Raw genomic sequence first — 15,153 nt, forward strand, 5'->3', positions numbered from 1 at the left:
GGAACCTTGATGAAGATGCAGAACTGGAATCGATGACTTGAGGCCTTGTAATGCTCAAACAGATCCTCTTCAGTGCTTTTATGGATGAATGGATGAAGGTTTGAGGCTTAGATGTGCACGATTCTTCCAGAATTTGCAACTGCCATGGATGACCTTCAAGCTTTAAGCTGCTTCCAACTGCACGATTTCTACTGAATCTTGCTTCAATAATGCTCCATAATGCTTATAGATGATGAATGAATCAAGAAATATGCAATGTATTTGCAGAATTTCAAAGAAGATTGAGAGAGAAAATTTGAAGAAATTTTTTAGATCTGAAAATGTGGTGGTGTTAATCCTGAAATCTGTTAGGGTTTGTACTTTATACTCCCTCTTAATCAAGTCCTTAATCACACTTAAGCAAATGGCAAATGGATTAGTGAAAACAAGGTGTAAGTACAAAATTAGATAATGCACCTCTATGCATGAAAATTAATGGAACAGTGCACGTGGAATAGCTTGAATTCACTCAAAATATCCTTTTGGAGCCAATGGAAGTGTTGCCATGTGTAAACAATGCATCATTTTTAAATTTGAAAATTCCCTCCAAAAATTAAGTGAAAGTGCAAATGATCATGTAATGAGAATGCATGGCATGTAATGCATGTTTTGGATAGTATATGTCAAGACATGAACAATGCAAAAAGAACCACTTAATTTGGACATTTGGTTTGAAAGTTATGCATGTTTGAAGTTCCATGTTCACTTGGCCATGATTGATCCATATCTCTTCAACCATACATGAGAAATTCATGATCTTGGACTTTTTGGAAAGGGGAGAGAAATATCTTCAACTTTCATGTTGGACAAAATTTCATTTGAAGCCTTCTTGATGATGTAATATTGAGGAGAAAACCTTTCCATTTTTGGCAAATCCAAATTACAGGTCACTTACTATTTTTGGAAAGTTTTGATCTGACCTCAAATCCTTCATTGTTGATGTTTGAAATGTCAAATGAGACTTGTATGCACATGAATGAGTCATCTCTAACCATCTCCCACCTCCAAATCCATGGTTGAATTAACAGTTGACTTCTGTTGACTTTTTAGGGTTTCAGATGAACTGACCATTGACTGATGAGCATTGAGCCTCCAATGCTTGGCCAAACCACTTCAAAATGATCCCTGAATCATATGAACTCATTGAACCAACCCTAGGGCTTTGATTCCATAGGAAATGCACTTGCTTGCTTGCACAACTGAATCTCCTGATCATCTCCTATGCTGATGACTGATGGACTATGCAATGACCAATGCAATGTTAATGACCTAAAATGAAAATGTATGTACAAATGGGAGGTGCAAATTTGAGGTGCTACAGCTGCCCCTATTCAATCACCTGGGAACCTGAACGGATGAGAGCAACGGCTGTCAGACCTTCAAGGTAAACAGGGATTGAATACCGAAGAACCGTAGAAATTTGCACTCTACGGGGATCCAAGAAAGGAAAGTTCACCAAGAGCAGCTTCCCTTGGGATCTGATATTTGTCACTGAACCAGACAAGATGCCTACCAACGACTCAACTGGGGATTTTGATTTTTTTTTCAGAAAAGGAACCACGACCCGTCATCGAAGGATGATGAATAGAAACAGAAATCACAACTAGACGTCAACGGACGCATAGGAAAAACTCAACGTTTACCGAAACCAACGAAGAGGTGACCAGACATCAACGGATGAATGGGAAGGCTCGACCAGACGTCAACGGACGAAAGGGAGAAGCTCGACGTTTATCGACACCAACGGAGAAGGAGACCAGACATCAGCGGATGAACTGGGAAAGAAATACATCTAGATGTCAACAAACAACTAGGAAAAACTCGACGTTTATCGAAACCAACGGAGAGGTGACCAGACATCAACGGATGAATGGGAAAGACTCGACCAGACGTCAACGGACGAACGGGAGAAGCTCGACGTTTATCGACACCAACGGAGAAAGGTGACCAGACATCAACGGATGAATGGGAAAGACTCGACCAGACGTCAACGGACGAACGGGAGAAGCTCGACGTTTATCGACACCAATGGAGAAGGAGACCAGACATCAACAGATGACCTGGGGAAATACAACTAGATGTCAACGGACAACTAGGAAAACTCAACGTTTATCGACACCAACGGAGAGGTGAACAGACATCAATGGATGACCTGTGGGGAAGACAACTAGATGTCAACGGACAACTAGGAAAAACTCGACGTTTATCGACACCAACGGAGAAAGGTGACCAGACATCAACGGATGAATGGGAAAGACTCGACCAGACGTCAACGGACGAAAGGGAGAAGCTCGACGTTTATCGACACCAACGGAGAAGGAGACCAGACATCAACGGATGAATGGGAAAGACTTGACCAGACGTCAACGGACGAACGGGAGAAGCTCGACGTTTATCGACACCAACGGAGAAAGGTGACCCTAATGGGGGAAAGCTAATCACAACCAAACGTCAACGGACGGTTGGGAAAAACTCAACGTTTACCGAAACCAACGGAGAGGTGAACAGACATCAACGATGACCTGTGGGGAAAATACAACTAGATGTCAACGGACAACTAGGAAAAACTCAACGTTTATCGAAACCAACGGAGAGGTGACCAGACATCAACGGATGACCTGTGGGGAAAATACAACTAGATGTCAACGGACAACTAGGAAAAACTCAACATTTATTGAAACCAACGGAGAGGTGACCAGACATCGACGGATGACCTGGGGAAAGGTACAACCAAACGTCAACGGACGAATGGGAAAAACTCAACGTTTATCGAAACCAACGGAGAGGTGACTCCTGGGGAAAGAATATATGTTACGAACATCGGACGATGATGTTTTACCGACATTAATAAAGGGACGACCAAACATTTACCAATGACTGGGGTGAGACACGATGTTTACCGACACCGAAAGAATGGTGTTTACTGATACCAAAGAAAGGACACACGCGGGTGCTGACATGACACTTATTGGTATCACGGGTACAACATCTACATATGTCGAGGCAAGGCTAAACACTTGTTGGGGATCTCACTGGGGAGAATCAAACTTTCCTTTCACTTGCGAGTGAGGAAATAAACCTCTCTGGGGAGTTACCAATCCTGAATGTTGTCCGGAGCAACTGTAGCAAACGTGCTGTACAGATGTTGAACAACGATCCGCCTCTACCGGGGATATGGTCCAATTAGGTTTGACATATGAATGCATATGTTTGAATGGGAATGCTACGCGTTTTGAGGATGCAATGATTACTAAATGCAATAATGCAAATGATGAAAACTTCTGCCGGGGAGCAAAACTGATCAAATACTCCAACTCTGTGGGGAGACTCTGTCTGAGGAATTTTCTGCGGGGAGAGCACCGACTTCTCACTCATACTGAAGAATAGCACCACTGCTGGGGGCAAGGATCCTAATCCACTCGGGGACTCTGCTTGGGAAACAACCAAAGCGACTTCACTGGGGAAAGACCATCCCATCCACAAGTAGGATAAACTCTGCTGGAGATACTTTTCACTAAACCCGATCCACTCGGGGAATATGTTGGGGAAAACATCAACACAACCTCTACTCGAGAGATCTGCTAGGGGAACACATCACAACCCTGATGGGGATAGGAATTCACCACTCTGCTGAGGAAAAGCATAACTCTGGTGGGGAAAGTAATATATCAGACCATATTGGAGATAGACATCCACAACCCTGCTGGGGATAAGCGCTCACGACCACGCTGGGGATAACAGTACTTCAAACCAGACTGCTGGGGAATAGAACTACTCCACTAATACCTCCGCTGGGGATACAACGTCCCTCCATATCAATGGGGATAATCCATCTTCAAACTCAGCTGGGAACTCAACTGGGGAAATTCTGATCATGATCTTGACATATGTTGGGGAAGACAAGTCTCGATCTTGCTTCATCTGCTGGGGAACATCCCCATCCTCTCATACTGCTGAGGAATCAACCGTGGCTTATCTGCTTTAGCCAAGAAATCAAAAGGTAACAACCTGCAAAACAGCACGACATACATGCCCCAAGGATTGCGTGGACAAGATACGCTCAAGTGTCCTCAACATTCAAAATGATTTTCAAATGTTTCATCTTATTGCACGTTATTGTTTAGCCTTCATGTTTTTATATGCAATGTTTATCAAAAATTCGGACGTTTTTTGCAAACAAAATAGTAAAAATAAAAACAAGAGAGCAATTTATCTGAATAACGACTTTTATTGATTGAAAATGGGCCTGAAAAGGTGAATACATCGGGAAGCAATTCCTAGAAAGAGGTAATTGCGCACAAAAGGAAAAAATCTATCCTAATGGCAATGTGAACACGGCATCCACTATTTCCCAATTCTGTTATAACTCACAGATCATCAGTTTCCTCCCAAGTTCCTTGCTTTCTGAGAAGAATGACTGGACCGATCACATCTTTCGAGATGGCAGACGGCGAAGCGCGATGAAGTACAGATAAACTCAGACTGTAGTCTTCGCTTTAATCCCTCTTTTGGCTAGATCGCCCTTTCGGGTTTTCAATCCACCGGGATACCCATTTTTGCCTAAGCCGCCCTTGCGGGTTTTCGACTTACCGGGTGTACAAATTCTTTTCATTTTTTTTTTATCCCTAACTTTTGCCCGAACCTTTTCTTTCTGTTTTTTGGTTCACCGGGATGCCCTTTTTTGCCTGGACTCTTTTATTCTTTTTGTCCAGCGGGTCAATTTATGCGAAGTATTTTTTGACTACATCTGAGTTAACAGGGGACGGGAAATCTTCACCATCCATAGTTGTAAGCATCAAGGCACCACCGGAGAAGACCTTCTTCACAACGTATGGACCTTCGTAATTAGGAGTCCACTTGCCCCTGTTATCTGTACTGGGAGGAAGGATCCTCTTCAAAACTAGCTCACCGATCTGATAACTTCGAGGACGCACTTTCTGATCAAAGGCTCTCTTCATCCTTCTCTGATACAACTGCCCATGGCACACAGCTGCTAGCCGTCTCTCTTCGATAAGGCTCAACTCATTAAACCTTGTTCGAATCCACTCGGCTTCGTCAAGCTTGACATCTAACAAAACTCTCAAAGAAGGGATCTCCACCTCAACAGGTAGGACAACTTCCATACCATACACGAGGGAGTACGGGGTTGCCCCGGTCGACGTACGTACTGAGGTACGGTACCCATGCAAAGCGAAAGGCAGCATCTCATGCCAATCCTTGTACGTCACGACCATCTTCTGCACAATCTTCTTGATATTCTTGTTTGCCGCCTCTACAGCACCGTTCATCTTCGGTCTGTAAGGAGAAGAATTGTGATGTTCAATCTTGAAATCTCTACAAAGCTCTTTCATCATCTTGTTATTGAGATTCGAACCATTGTCAGTGATGATTCTCTCAGGAACCCCATAACGATAGATGATTTCTTTCTTGATGAACCGGGCAACCACTTGTTTGGTAACATTAGCATAGGAAGCTGCTTCCACCCACTTGGTGAAGTAATCAATCGCAACCAAGATGAAGTGATGTCCATTAGAAGCAGTAGGCTCGATCTTCCCAATCATATCAATGCCCCACATGGCAAACGGCCAAGGTGAGTTCATGACATTCTGAGGGCTTGGTGGTACATGCACCTTATCAGCATAGATTTGACATTTATGGCATTTCCGAGCATATTTGAAACAATCGGATTCCATAGTCATCCAATAATAACCGGCTCTCAACAATTTCTTAGACATTGCATGACCACCAGCATGGGTACCAAACGATCCTTCATGCACTTCTTGCATCAACATGTCTTCTTCGTGTCTATCCACGCATCTGAGCAAGACCATGTCAAAGTTTCTCTTATACAGCACATCATCCTGATTCAAATAAAAGCTTCCAGCTAGCCTTCTCAGGGTTTTCTTTTCATTCTTCGACGCACCTTCAGGATACTCCTGGCTCTTGAGGAAGTTCTTGATATCATAGTACCACGGTTTCTCATCCACAACAGACTCGGCTGTAAACACATACGCAGGCCTCTCGAGTCGATTCACCGCAACATGTGGCACATGATTCCACCAATGAACTTTGATCATAGAAGACAAAGTAGCCAAGGCATCATCCATCTGATTCTCATCCCGGGGGACATGATACAACTTCACCTTCTTGAAGAATGTCAATATTCTTCTGGTGTAATCTCTATAAGGAATCAAATGTGGCTGATTAGTATTTCAATCTCCATTGACCTGATTGATCACTAGAGCGGAATCTCCATATATGTCAAGCGTTTTGATCCTCAGATCGATGGCTTCTTCTATCCCCATGATACAAGCCTCATACTCAGCTTCATTGTTGGTGACGTCAAAAATCAGCCTGGCAGAAAAAGGTATATGAGCACCTTTAGGATTGATAAGCACTGCACCAACACCGTTGCCATTCATATTCACGGCCCCATCGAACATCAATGTCCACTTGTCATCAGGATCCGGTCCTTCCTCGACAAGAGGCTCTTCACAATCTTTCATCTTAAGATACATGATGTCTTCATCAGGGAATTCAAACATCATCGGCTGATAGTCATCAATTGGTTGCTCGGCAAGGTAGTCTGACAGAATACTACCTTTGATGGCCTTCTGCGACGTGTACTGGATATCATGTTCTGTTAAGATCATCTGCCAATGGGCAACACGTCCGGTGAGAGCCGGCTTCTCAAAGATGTACTTCACTAGATCCATCTTAGAAATCAATAAAGTAGTATGGTTCAACATATACTGTCTCAGTCGGCGAGCAGCCCAGGCCAAAGCACAGCAAGTTTTCTCAAGCTGTGAATATTTGATTTCACAGTCGGTAAACTTTTTGCTAAGGTAGTATATGGCATGCTCTTTTCGACCAGACTTGTCATGCTGTCCCAATACACACCCCATCGAGTTCTCAGTCACTGATAGGTACATTATCAGTGGTCTCCCAGGAACTGGAGGTATAAGGATTGGAGGTTTCTGTAAATATTCTTTTATCTTGTCAAAAGCCTTATGATAGTCATCATTCCACCTGATTGCTTGAGTCTTTCTTAGCAATTTGAATATAGGTTCACACGTGGCAGTTAGGTGAGATACAAACCTTGCAATGTAGTTCAATCTCCCTAAAAACCCACGAACCTGCTTTTCTGTTTTCGGTTCAGGCATCTCTTGAATAGCTTTGACTTTCGCTGGATCAACCTCAATCCCTTTCTCACTGACAATGAAGCCTAACAGCTTCCCGGATCTCACTCCAAACGTACACTTGTTTGGATTCAGCCTCAGTTTGAACTTTCTCAGCCGATCAAATAACTTCTGCAAATTAACCAGGTGCTCCTCTTCTGTCTGCGACTTCGCAATCATATCATCCACGTACACTTCAATCTCTTTGTGCATCATGTCATGAAAGAGAGTCGTCATAGCCCTCTGATAGGTAGCACCGGCGTTCTTCAGCCCAAATGGCATCACCTTATAGCAGAACGTGCCCCAAGGTGTAATGAATGTCGTCTTTTCCATGTCCTCTGGCGCCATCTTGATCTGATTATAGCCAGAAAAACCGTCCATGAAAGAGAAAACCGAGGATTGAGCCGTATTATCAACCAATACATCAATGTGGGGTAATGGGAAATCATCTTTCGGACTCGCTCTATTCAAATCCCGGTAATCGACACACATTCTGACTTTGCCATCCTTCTTCGGCACGGGAATAATGTTGGCAACCCACGGGGGGTAAGTAGTCACTGACAAGAAACCCGCATCAAACTGCTTCTGAACCTCTTCCTTGATCTTAACAGCCATATCAGGACTCGTTCTCCGAAGCTTCTGCTTGACTGAAGGACACTCTTCTCTGAGAGGTAGTCTATGCACCACAATATCGGTATCCAACCCAAGCATATCTTGATACGACCAGGCGAATATCTCCACATACTCTCTCAGCATCGCAATCAACCTGCTCTTGACATCTGCCTTCAAAGCAGCCCCGATCTTGATATCTCTTCTGGCAATCTCGGTACCAAGATTAATAATCTCCAACTCCTTCTGATGAGGTTGGATGACCCTTTCCTCCTGCTTCAACAATCTGACCAATTCTTTAGGGAGTTCACAGTCTTCCTCACTCTCCTCTTCAGCTTGGTAGATGGGATTATTGAAATCATACTGAGCCATAACAGAACTGTTCATAGTGGATTCTGTGAGATCACTTCTGCATGTTTAATGCTTTGTTTTAGAAAAAGAGTTCAAGAAAGTCATAAAAACAAAAACATTGCCATTTTTAATTTTGAAAAATGTAAACAAAAATAGAAAGACAGGGATCACAAAATTGTTTGCAAAACATCCTTTATTAATGATATCATTGAAAAACATGATGAGGCCCTACAATGAACCACTACGCCTTGGGCAGAACGTAGGGTTTTGTGCAAAACGAAAAACAAAAGAAAATTACTCTGTTTGAAGAGTAACTTGGACCACATCTTCTGTTGTCCAGTTGTTGATCAACTCCCCTGGTGCACACGGGCGAACCCAGTTGTCCAGATCACAATCACTGTCACCATCTTCACTACTGGCCGCAAAGACGTCACCGTGATTCATCAGCCCAGCGCTGGTAAAGGTACTCGGACCTGTCTGCACACCCTGCTCCGCCTGCAGAGGTTGATAACCAATTCCAAACTTATCTTCTTTGATAGGCAAATCCACCATCTTGCCCCAGCCCTCAGCTTTACCAGAGTCGACAACCTCCTTGGCCTGCTTGTACGATGCAATTGAGGCACTTGGCTTCTTCTGCTCAGCAAAAGCCACCCTCTCAAGAGCAACAGTCTCAAATGCCTGGCATAAAGTTTCATGGATCTCGCCATCCACCTCTACATATTTGAAAGAGGATAGGTGACTTACCAGAATATCTTCCTCACCGCACACGGTCACAATCTGACCGTTCCAGACATATTTCAACTTTTGGTGGAGAGTTGACGAAACTGCCCCAGCTGCGTGAATCCAAGGACGTCCCAACAAACAACTATAAGCTGGCTGGATGTCCATCACATAGAAGACAATGTCGAAAACCTCTGGACCGATCTTCACTAGCAAGGTGACTTCCCCAAAAACAGACCGTTTGGATCCGTCAAATGCACGCACAATCAGATCACTCGGAGTGAGGATAACTCCTTCCACATCAATCTTGCCCAAAGTCTTCTTAGGCAACACATTCAGCGAAGAGCCAGTGTCTACCAACACGTGTGACAACACTGCCCCCTTGCACTCCATGGTGATATGCAAGGCCTTGTTATGGTTACGTCCCTCAGGCGTTAAGTCCAAATCAGTGAACCCCAAACCATGTCTGGTACTCACATTGGCAATCATACCCTCTAGTTGGTTGACAGAAATCTCTTGAGGTACGTAAGCCAGATTCAGCATCTTCAACAGGGCGTTACGATGAGCCTCAGAGCACAGAAGCAACGAGAGAATAGAAATTTTGGACGGAGTCTGATTCAGCTGATCTACAATCTTGTAGTCACTCTTCTTGATTATTTTCATGAACTCCTCCACATCCTTCTCAAATGAACCCTCAGGCGCCTCCTTCTGAGCGGGTTCTTCATCAACCACAACCTGTTTGCCTTTAGCCTTGGCGAGTGCCTCGGCATTGTTGTCTCTTAAAGGTTACGGAGCAAACAGCCGTCCACTTCTGGTAAACCCTCCTGGTCCATTGACATTGTCCACAACTGGACTCACAACCACAGGAGTCCTAGCTGGCACACCAATAGTCACAGGAGCCTGATTCACCGGCCTTGTCTGATTCTCAGCCCTTCGGTTGCTGCGATAAGCGTTGTCATATCTCCATGGCACAACCCTACTATCAACAGCCCTTCTTCCTGAAGCAATGATGGTAGTCGGAGTACTGACGGTTACAAAAGCGGAAATAGTAACATGAGTACCACCAACTGCAGGCGCACTAACAGCCCTCTGACTATGTCTCTCGGACGGTTTGAAATAGATAGTGACGGTTGACACCATCCCACGATCTCTGACAGCCCGACTGAACTGCAAACAGCCCTCGTCAATCAGATTCTGAACGCCAGCCCGCAACTGATCACAACCATTCTCTGATTCAGCACAGTCTATACAGCCCTCACAACAGCCCGGGAATACTCCCCCATTCAACAAACGGTCTTTTACAACAAATAATGAGGTTTGAACATCCTCAACACTGACAATCACAACTTCAGCTTCTCCCCCTTCCAGATTGTTCACTCTGTGCGCACCATGCGGAGGCATAGGGTTATTTACAACATTCGGCACAGGAGCAAAATTGATAGTTTTAGCGTCAATTAGGTCCTGGACCTTATGATGAAAAGCCCTACAGTTCTCAATGTGGTGCCCCGGTGCACCAGAATGGAAATCACAACGCACGTTGGCATCATACCCAGGTGGTATTTTTTTCAACGGCGCCATGGTTCTCAACTCCACAAATCCCAATCTGAGCAACTCAGGTAGCAACTCAGCATAGGTCATCGGTAAAGGATCAAAATGCCGATCAGGCATCCTCTGTCTCGGCTGATACGGACGTTGCTGTTGTTGTTGTTGTTGTGGCGGTGGTTGAACTCTTTGTTGTTGCTGTTGTTGACGAGGTTGAGGCGCCGTAATGGTTACAGCAGCAACCTGGCGATACTGATTTCTGTTTGTACTCCTTCGATGTTGCACAACATTGGTTTCCCCCTCTCTCCGGCGAGGTGCCCCAGCAATGGTTTCTTGGACGATGAGGAACCCACATCCTGAATCTTACCAGCTTTGATCAGGCTCTCTGTCCTCTCTCCGCAAATTACGACATCTGAAAAACTACCGAATAAGAAACTTCCCATCCGGTCCATGAAAACACCCTGCAGTGTCCCAATGAACATATCAGTAAGTTCCCTCTCCAGCATAGGGGGTTGTACTCTTGCAGCCAATTCACGCCACCTCTGGGCGTACTCCTTGAAGCTTTCACCTGATTTCTGACAAAGACTCTGCAACTGAGTCCGGCTCGGCGCCATGTCCATATTGTGTTTATACTGCCTCAAGAAGGCCTCTCCCAGATCTCTCCAACAGCGGATAGAATCTCTCTTCAGTTCCATATACCAATCCAAGGAAGCCCCAGATAAGCTATCCTAGAAAAAATACATCCACATTTTTTCGTCATCAGTGTAAGCAGAGTTTTTTCCGATAATAGGCCTGCACGTGGGTGCGAGGGCAAGAAGTACCATTATATTTATCGAACGAGGGTGCTTTGAATTTATAGGGAATCCTCAACCCTTCCATCAAACCCATGTTGGTCACATCAAAACCTAGGGAATTCAGACATTCCATAGCTCTGATTTTCTCGGCAAGGGCATCAACTTTACGGTCCCTCTCTTCCACTCTAACCACATCACCATCATCTTCACTGAGCAGAGTGAACATGTCCTCTTGTCTATCAACAATCGGAGCAGGATGACGAATCGGAGCCCGGGTAGCTCTAACATTAACAGTCTCTGCAGCAAGAGGTTGTCCGTTGATTCTGATCCCCCTCAATTCATCCCCTACAGCATAGTCATTGACGGGAGCAGCAGCAACATTCTCATGAACGGGTACACCCACTGGTGACGCTCGGTTGGACGGCGGAATCACAGCTTCCTGTCTCTGGGCTAAGGCACGCAGCTCCTCTTGCCCTTGAACAACCCCTTGCATCATCGTCATAAACTGGGCCATGTTTGCCCTCATCTCAGCCAACTCTGCTTGAACCTGGTCCATGTTCCTCTGATGATTCAGTCTGGTTGAGTAACGATGCGGTCGTTGATCAGCTATCCTGCCTGACACAGGAACCAGAGTGAGAAGTCTCGATCAAGAACACCTGTAATGCAAGAATGATATGTATATGATGTGTGCGATGCGTATGCAGGTTAACTTTTCTTTTTCTTATACATTATTTTTGAAAATAAACATGCTATGATGAAAATGATGGAGCCATGACTGGTCGACTGAGTATCACACGGCACGGGATCAAAGCTTCGGCTTGAATTCGGAACCACAAATCATCTGAAACCCAAAGTCAACTGAACCCATACTTCTGAACCACGTCACCATCTGAGCAAGTACCCTCAAATTCATCCCAGGGATCCGAAATAAACGGAACCCTCTGATCAATACCAGGGTCAAACCTCCGGCGTCCAGAAATAAAGATCCATAAATCCGGCTTAAAGTCACCAACAAAGCATCACTGGCAGAAACCGGTACTTGCAAGAATCAAACCCTCCCCTCACAGGTGAATTCTAACAAGGTCATCCTAAGGCGGACAATGGTCTCGACAATCGGGCAAAGATACTCAACGGGTTTGAACCTCGTCCGGCTGTGGTATGTCACGTCGCAACAACATGCTGATACAGCAAGTGAGGAGACGTGAGACCACGCTAATCCTAGGTGTATACTCGGGCCTGGGTTTTAGCCCCACTCAGAACACCCACCCCAAATCAGAGAAACCACCTGTACAGAAGACAACACAATGATAGTATGATGCATGCAAACATTTATGCAAATATATACACAACATAATAATCATAAATGCAATAAATGAAACAGCAAAAGCAACCAAACCCTATCCTAGAGAGCGCTAGGAGAGACTCGCTTAGGGAAGATGGACCAGCAAGAGGTCAACTTCTCTTCTCCCTAGCAGAGTCGCCAGCTGTCGCATTACGCGAAAAACCGGCGGGAAAACGAAACAACAGAGCCGCCACCGTGCGTTATTTATCCCAAAAGAGGGAAAGGAAACGCTCGAAGTAAACCTGGAAAAGACATGGTCTCGTGACCAGAGAGAGATGGGATCGGGATTCGGTTATGCGAAGGGAAGGTATTAGCACCCCTACATATCCGTCGTACTCAACGGGATCCGCGCACAAAAGAAAGGATAAAGGTTGCTAAAAAACTGATCACAAACTGCACACAAGGCTGAAAGAAGACACAGAAAAGACAAAAGAAACTAACTCGGCAGGATATCGCATCCTGGGCCTACGTAGTCTGTCAGGCACAGACATCAGAGTCGGCGTAGTTCGGGATAGGGGGAAGCGTGCTCGCTAGGATGTCGCATCCTATGCATACGTATCTTCTCTGACTGGAGAAGAATCAGAGCACTCGTAGCTCGGCTAACGCACGCCAAACAAAACCACACAGGAAACCGACTGCCAATCGCTGGACTTACGTCAGACTCCACACAAACAGGCAAACATGGAAACCGAATGCCAATCGCTGGACTTACATCAGACTCCGAACCAACAAACACACACGCAGGAAACCGACTGCCAATCGCTGGACTTATGTCAGACTCCAAACAAAACAAACCAGACACAGGAAATCGACTGCCAATCGCTGGACTTATGTCAGACTCCAAACACACACAAAGGGGTTGCAAAAGAAAAAGGGCGCCCGGAGAGATCAGCTCATCTCCTGCCTACGTACCTCATATGGTATGAGGATCAGGGCGACGTAGTTCCCCTACGCAGGGAAAGAACTAGCCTAACCAGAGACTGGGAAATGACATACTAGAAGGGAGACTGACTCGAGCCTAATAGTTATCATGTAAATTCACCATGGTTCTAGGTTGAGGTTTCTATCTAACTTGCACAGGGAGCAAGCTATCCTAAACAGCATAGGCAAAGCAAACATACACACAATTAACACACACTATATACAAACAAAGTAGGCTCACACAAGGTTAGGCTGTGAAACACAAGCCAACTGGAATCGGGTGTAGTTAGCTCTTAACCCTAACATTGAGAGTTAGGGTGAAGCAGATGAAATGGGAAGTGAGGGTAAGACCTCACAGCTCTTATCCCTGGCCTGGGAGAGCTTGACTCAAATAGAAGGTGTGGGAGTTCAGAAAGTAGGAACTCTTCTATCCACATATGACTGACACAACAAGGATCTTGGGTTAATATCCACAATGCATCAACACAAGGTGTGTGAGCAAAGTGGATGACACACTGAATAGCAGGAGATGGATTACACATCTCTTTTATCTGCCAATTTCCTTATCAAAGGACTTTTCCTGCTTGACACAAAAATAAACAAACACAAGCATTGCCTCTTAAGGAGGGCTTCAGACAGGTGCCTGCCCAAGTAACAGGACAGGTCTTCCAGACTACATGAAGTCAGAGAGTTATACCTCAAATGGTTAAGCAACCAAGCAAAAGCAAAAGCAAGTTCAAAAGAACTTAAGCAACTTATGTACCTGAAAAAAAATCTAACTTAATCAGTATACAAGTCAAAAAGTCAAACAGACAACCAACAGTCAACAGTACACAGTCAAACAAGCAATGCAACAATGTGCAAGGCACAAGCCAATGAGCACCACTCAAACAACTTGGAATCAACCTACAAAACAACTCAAAGTTAGTCAACATCAACCAATTAATCAACTCAAATGAGTGAGCAACTCCAATCATAGCAATGTGCTTCTTAACCTGAAATCAAAACTCAACTTTGAGTCACAAACCACTAGGTCAAGGCCTAGGGTCAAAGATGGAGAAATAATCCAAAACAGAACATGAAATTCAACATGAATCAACCTCAATCAATTAAGAACCCAATCCAAAATGTCCTATATCAATATCATTCACCAAATTCATTTTATGAACCAAGTATGGCAAGGTATGCAAGTTGCAACCACATTGTGACAACTGAATGAACAAATGCACATTAAATCAAAAATGATTCAAATAATCTCAACAAAATTCATGAGTAAACAGAACACGCCACATGATCATCACACAAAAAATTAGGGCAATTGGACATGATTAGGCATCGTAATCAAATTGCATAAGGCAAGGTAAGCACACTCAAGCACCTATCTGGCACAACTTGGCACATCAACTTAGCACAAGCATAAAACAGAAATGAAACATGATAAAAACTTAAAACCAAAGCCAAAACAATCTTCAACATGTCTAGAAAGAGTGTGCAAAATTTCACATTCATAGGATAAAGCACAAGCATTTCACAATCAATTCAAAATCAAGACCATTCAAAAGTGCACAAATGACCATCCAGAATGAAAAATCTCAAGCAAATCAGAAATGAATCCAAAAATTCCAAGAAAATTCATGATAAATCATAACATCCATAT

This window comes from Lathyrus oleraceus, chromosome 3 (genome assembly GCF_024323335.1).
Source record: "Lathyrus oleraceus cultivar Zhongwan6 chromosome 3, CAAS_Psat_ZW6_1.0, whole genome shotgun sequence".
Taxonomy (NCBI): Eukaryota; Viridiplantae; Streptophyta; class Magnoliopsida; order Fabales; family Fabaceae; genus Lathyrus; species Lathyrus oleraceus.